This window comes from Bos indicus, chromosome 13 (assembly GCF_029378745.1).
Source record: "Bos indicus isolate NIAB-ARS_2022 breed Sahiwal x Tharparkar chromosome 13, NIAB-ARS_B.indTharparkar_mat_pri_1.0, whole genome shotgun sequence".
Classification (NCBI taxonomy): Eukaryota; Metazoa; Chordata; class Mammalia; order Artiodactyla; family Bovidae; genus Bos; species Bos indicus.
Window position 1 is genome coordinate 38263059 of NC_091772.1, and position 5942 is coordinate 38269000.

Consider the following 5942-nt stretch of genomic DNA (forward strand, 5'->3'; position numbering starts at 1 on the left):
CTGCCTCACTCCAGAGACTCACTGCCCTGGTCTTTGCCTTTGAACGCTGATGCCTTTAGAGTGTGAATGGGTCTCCACATCGCCTAGTGGTCCTCTTTCCCTCCATCCACCACTGCAGACGCTTTCACCCCTGGGGACACTTCCACTCTTACTTTTCAGATGGGAAATCAAGGGTGAGTGACTTGTCCAAGGAGATGGGGGTAATTGGAGGCATGTCTTGTCCAGTCCTCGGTAAGACCACTGGATAGAGGCGCCTCCTGCTTCCTGGCCCCGGGCCCCACAGGACCCCCAGCCAGGAGACCCCACCAGAACCCTTTCTCCTGCTCAAGGTTGCGCCTGACCTGCCCTTTCTGCAGTAGAAACTCTGGCATCCCTGGAGCCTCAAGACGCTGACGTCAGCTCAGACTTGTTTAGTGTGAAGCCAACAGCAGGGCTCTTGGACCTTGGCCTCGGGGCCCCTCTGCACTGAGACCTTCAGACACTAAGGGAGAGGGGCAAGGAGGGGGTGCCCTGCCACCTCCGGGCAGCTGCCTCCTGCCCCTCAACCTCCCTCTCGCCCCTGTGGGCCCCTTGAAGTAGATACTGGTCATTCAGGAGTGCTTGCATGCTCGGTCCTGTCTGACTCTTTGTGACCCCACAGGCTGTAGCCCGCCAGACTCCTCTGTAATTGAGGAGGAAAACCACCAAGTGCCAGTCTCTGGAGCTCCTGAGAGCGCTGTTTCCTGGGGTTCAGGCTCTTCACACGATCAGGGCAGAGGGTGTGGCTCTGGAAGCCTGGCAGGGGGTATGGAGGCAAGGGGGCCAGGGTCTGGGCCTGTGGACCCCCACCTCCAGCCCACCCCACCACAGCTGAGGACCCCCAGCTCCTGCCCCTTTCTGGGTGGGTCCCTCCCTGGGGGAGCAGCTGGGCCCCGGGACAGAGGGCCCACTGTGTGTGCAGGGGCAGCAATGGGTGGTCTTGGTGGTTAGTGTTGATCCTAGGGTACCTGCAGTGCCCCGGGGGAAAGAGACCAAAGAGTGGCTCCCAGGGGGTGGGGTGTCCACAGAGCAGGGCAGGGGGAGCGGAAGCCTCATGTGGTTGACTCGCCCCCTTCGGGTGAAGTGCTGGGTTGCCTCCCCCCACCCCCCACCCCACCCCCAGCCAAAGAGCTTCACCCACTAAACGGCCCCTGTGGGTATGCAGCTCCACAGTCCGGGGCTGGGGTCTAGGAGCTGCAGGGGCTGCCTGCCTGGCCAGAGAAAAGTCACAACCTGTCAACCTCTGGCTGCCCTCTGGACGCCTGAGATAGGAACCCAGGCAGAGATGGAATTCCTCAGATGGTATTTTTGTTACTGTTCAGTCGCTAAGTCGTGTTTAACTCTGCAACCCCATGGACTGCAGCACGCCAGGCTTCCCTGTCCTTCACTATCTCACACTCAATGAGGAGATGTAAGACATTCAATCCCTGGGTCAGGAAGATCCCCTGGAGAAGGGAATTGCTTTCCACTCCAGTATCCTTGCCTGGAGAATCCCATGGACAGATGAGCCTGGCGGGCTACAGTCCATGGGGCTGCAGAGAGTTGGGCACAACTGAGTGTCTGAGCACCCTATTAAATGGCTCTAAACCAGTGGAACAAACAGCCCTAACTGGGAGTCTGCTGTGTGCATGGCCCTCAGCCAAGAGCCGGTGGGGACAAATAAGGGGACAACGTCACTTTCAAGAAGCACCTACTATGCACTGAGTACTGTGCTTCCAAAGCCTTTGCCTGGACCACCTCCCTCAGTCCTCACAGCTCCTCCAACTAGTTGGGACTATTACCCAGGACAAGACTGATGTTCCAACGCCCCTTAGGTACACACAGGGGGCCCCAAACCTCCCCATCTTAGCCCTCCTGTTGTGCTCAGAGCAACCCCCCAACCACTAGAGAACACCCCCTCCCCCACCACCGACCCTGCCCTTGTCCCCATGCAAAAGTGCAGAGGTGTGAGCTTTGGGAGTGGCTGGTGGAGGGAGGCAGAAGCAAACCAACTGGGTGATGAGAAAGCATCAGAGTCCTCACCCCCAGGAGACACAGACCAGTCAGAGGAACAAGCCTGGGAAGAAAATGATCAGGAGAATTAAACCCCAACATGAGGCAGGGATACAGGAGAGGGAACCACCCAGAGCCAGATGCTGGGCATCCGACTGCCATGCCCCTGCTCTCTTTGCAGTCCCGTGACGATTCTACAAAGCGTCTGGAAAAGCATCTAGAACAGCACTAGGTGGACCACTGCCTCCCACTCTACTCCAGACCGCTTGCTAACAGGTTCTCCCTCCCCTTGCAGGGCTCTGCACACAGCTGCAGACCACCCCCCCGCCGCCTAGAGAAGTCAGCCAGCTGGAAAAAGCAGCCCCTTCATTAAGGCAAGGAGGGGACTCCCATTGCAGCCCCCAGGTCCTGGGAAACTGCTGAGGAGATACAATAAAATTAGAGGGAAGGGCAGTGAGCAGCTCACAGGGCAGGAGTGGGCGGTTCAGTCTCTCATCAGGCTGATTAGATGCGGTCCCAGCCCAGGCCCTCGGGAGGCGTAACCCACCTCCTAGGGGGTTGAGGGCTTCCTCGCCAAAACCCAGGGGGCCCCAGCCACAGCCTTCTGGACAGAGCCTGGCTTCTCACTCTAGGAGGAGGACCAAGCGTTCCCACAGGCACCCTTTAACCTGTGTGTCCAGCTGAGACTCATGTTCCTCATCTGTAAAATGGGTTTAATGAGCACTTGGCTCATGGTAATAACTGGATTCACCTAAACAAGGGGCTCTGATCCTGCCTCTACATCAGAACCAGGGGTGAGTGCTGTCCACTAACCCCCTACACTGGAATCAGAAACTTGGGGGTCGGCCCAGGCATCAGCAATTCTAACACATTTTGTTGTTTTGTATTTTTTTGGGGGGTGGGGGGTAGGTCGTGTAGGTCTAGGAGTCTAAGCCGCTGGACACCAGGGGAGTCTCCGGGCTTCAGCATTTTAAGTCTCCCACAGTAGCTCTGAGCCAGAGCTACCACCCCTCTGGACCACACTGAACCTTCCCATCCATCATACGTTAAGTCCTATTGGTCACCGGGGGTCTGGAGATACCTTCATTCACCTGCCTGGCTCCCGGGCTGGGAGGGCTTCAAGGCTGGGCTCAGCTGGCCCCTCCTGCACGTGGCTTGGCTTCTCCCAGCATTGCAGCTGGAGAGACAGACACTGGAAGAGACCAGAGGGAGCAGAGAGCAAGGCTTCCTCCTGTCCCTACGGGAAGGTTCCACCCACACCCACCCACAGTGCTGCTCTGTCCCATCCCATGGATTACAAGCATGTCACCAAAGCCAGCCTGGGTACGGGGGGAAGATCAGGCTCCTGGGGTGGGTGGTCCCATTATAGAAGTACACGTGGGGTATGGACGCCTTGGGAGCAAACCACCTCAGGGCAGCATCTGCAAATCAGGTGGGGCTTTGCAGTTGAGGACTGGGCCTTTATGTCGCATCAGAAGGGTCTTTTGTAGACCAAGGTCATGATCAGACGTGGCCAGAGTGAACTCGGGCTGAAACTGCTGGTGACGCACGGCTTCCTGACAACCCTGACCCCCAAGGCCCTCCTCAGCTTGCACACACTGGCCTGTCTGGGGCCCTGACTCTGTCCCAGCCCTGCTCTGTGGGACAAGCGCTCTGCAGGCAGTGCAGACAGGTCCAGAGGACTGAAGACACAAACAAGAAACACTTGTGCAAGCCCCACAGGCTTCACAGCAGTTTCCTTCTGGAAAAATCCACCCAGACTTGCCACTTTCTGGGCCAGGGCAGCTTTCCAGAACAAATGGACTTCATCCATCACCTGCCTGTTCAGTGGCTGCGTCTCCCCTGGTCCTCAGGAGCCTCTTCCTGGGTTCTTCCTCCCACTCTTGCCCTAAAGTCCATGCCTGGCCACTTGCCTGCTAGAGTCTGAAAAGGTTGATGATACAATCAACTGCCCAGAGCAGAGATGAGTGACACCCCCGAGTGACTCACTCAGCTGTCTGCAGGCACCTCCCTTCCCTGGCAGGCCAGGCCAGCGGGGAGCTGAGCATTCCATCACTAGGTCAGGAATTAGCATATTAGGCCTATATCTGGGAAAAACTGGCCCTAGCCTAAACCTAGCAGGGCTTTAACTTGCTGCTCTGGAATCTCGCCTGGTCTTAGGTCTCAGAACAGGGAAGAGTCCCCTCCCGTGACCTTGCAATGTGTTGTTCAGTCGCTGAGTCATATCCAACTCTGCGACCCCAGGGACTGCAGCACACCAAGTTTTAGATACATCGTTCCCACCCCAGTCTTCAAACTCTACCAAAATGACAAGTCTGCAACATGGAGGTTAAAAAAGGCGGCCAGTCTTTCCTGACCCCTCAAAACCTCCACCCCTTTGACTGATGCTAAAAACCCTTGATAGGCTGAGGGTGCACATGAATTAATGCAAGAGCTGAAAGGCAGGTGTAGGATGAAGTGGCTGTAGGCTGGGATTACCGGCTCTCTTTTCCCAAGATTACAGGTCTCACGATTTAACAAGCTTTAAAAAGAGGTTTTGTAAAGCATGAAAGTTAAGACCCAATTAAAATTAAAATCCTCCTAAAATGGCTAGGCTAAATCTTTCTAAGTGAAGCCTTTGCAGAATGGGGAGGAAGGCTGCTGGAATGGGGGTGGGGTGTGTGTGGCCCACCCTCACTGCCTCCACACTTGTCTGCAGGGGGTCCTGCCGTTTCTGGTGGGACTAACAGTCCAGACAAAAAGATGTACAAGTGTTCAGGCTTCAGGACTCCAAGGCTCAAGAGACCAAGCCCTGGATCATTTTCTGTAAAATACCAACAACCACATGCATAGGTAGAGGGGAAATCAGAAACATTCAGTAACTGACTTTCATGGGATGCCGTATGATTGAGGATTTCTTCTAGTAGTCAGAAATAAAGATTATGAACAGAAAGTGAACACCTTTTGAATGGCAACAAGGAATCACCTCGCTCTGCTTGAACAGGCAGGGGTGCCTTCTGTCTGTGCTGAGGGGTGTAGGGACAGGGGAGCCTGTCCTCGGCACCAGTTCATCTGGCCCCTGGGGAAGAGCCCAGGTTTGCAGAAAGGCAGTAATGGCTCCACTGACAGACACGGGGTGAGAGGTGATAGGACTAGAAATGCCCCCACCTACCCAGAACCCCATGGAGTTTCATGACCAGCAAGATGTTAGTGCAGAAGGTAACAAGCCCATTACCGTGAGGGGCACCTAGTTTAAAGCTCTGCTGCACTACAGACCTGGCTGGCTCAGAAGAGGAGCCCCTTAAGCCACTAAGCATGACCAGAACCTAGTCCCCAGCATCCTGGCCACCTTTACCACACCCAGCAATGGCTGTCCAAACCAAGTTCCCCCTATTAAGCCCTGAGGCAAGGTGGGCCGGCAGCCACCAACTCCTAGGTCCAGGTGCAACCCCAGACACACCCGAGTGTTGGTTACCGGGCCGCCAGGTGAGCAGGACGGAGACACGGTTAGGAACCCAGACTGTTTAAATCAACAAGAGAGCAGGAACGACTTGTGTCCAGGCCTGTTTTTAGCTGCTTAACTGGCTGGGAAGACAAGACTTCAACATCAGTTTAACATTTGTTCAAAACCAATGTTTTACAACCCCCACACCAGTTACAACTGATTAAGACTGCTAAAAGCAGTGCGGTGGGTGAACTTTTTTACAGTCTCCAAGTGTATCTTTCAAATAATTATGAAAGATGTAATAAAACTTCAGAGGTGGAAATCTGGCGGACACCACCTCAAGGCTCAGTGACGGACAATGGGGCAGATGGACCCTTATGAACAGGCCTGTCCTGTGAATGAGGATGAGAAGAGAGGCCAGGACAGCGCCAGGCAACTACCCCACCACCCCAAAGCTGGGCTGCAGCCCGGCGCATTGGGCCTGTTTCCCCCAGAATCACTCCACAGA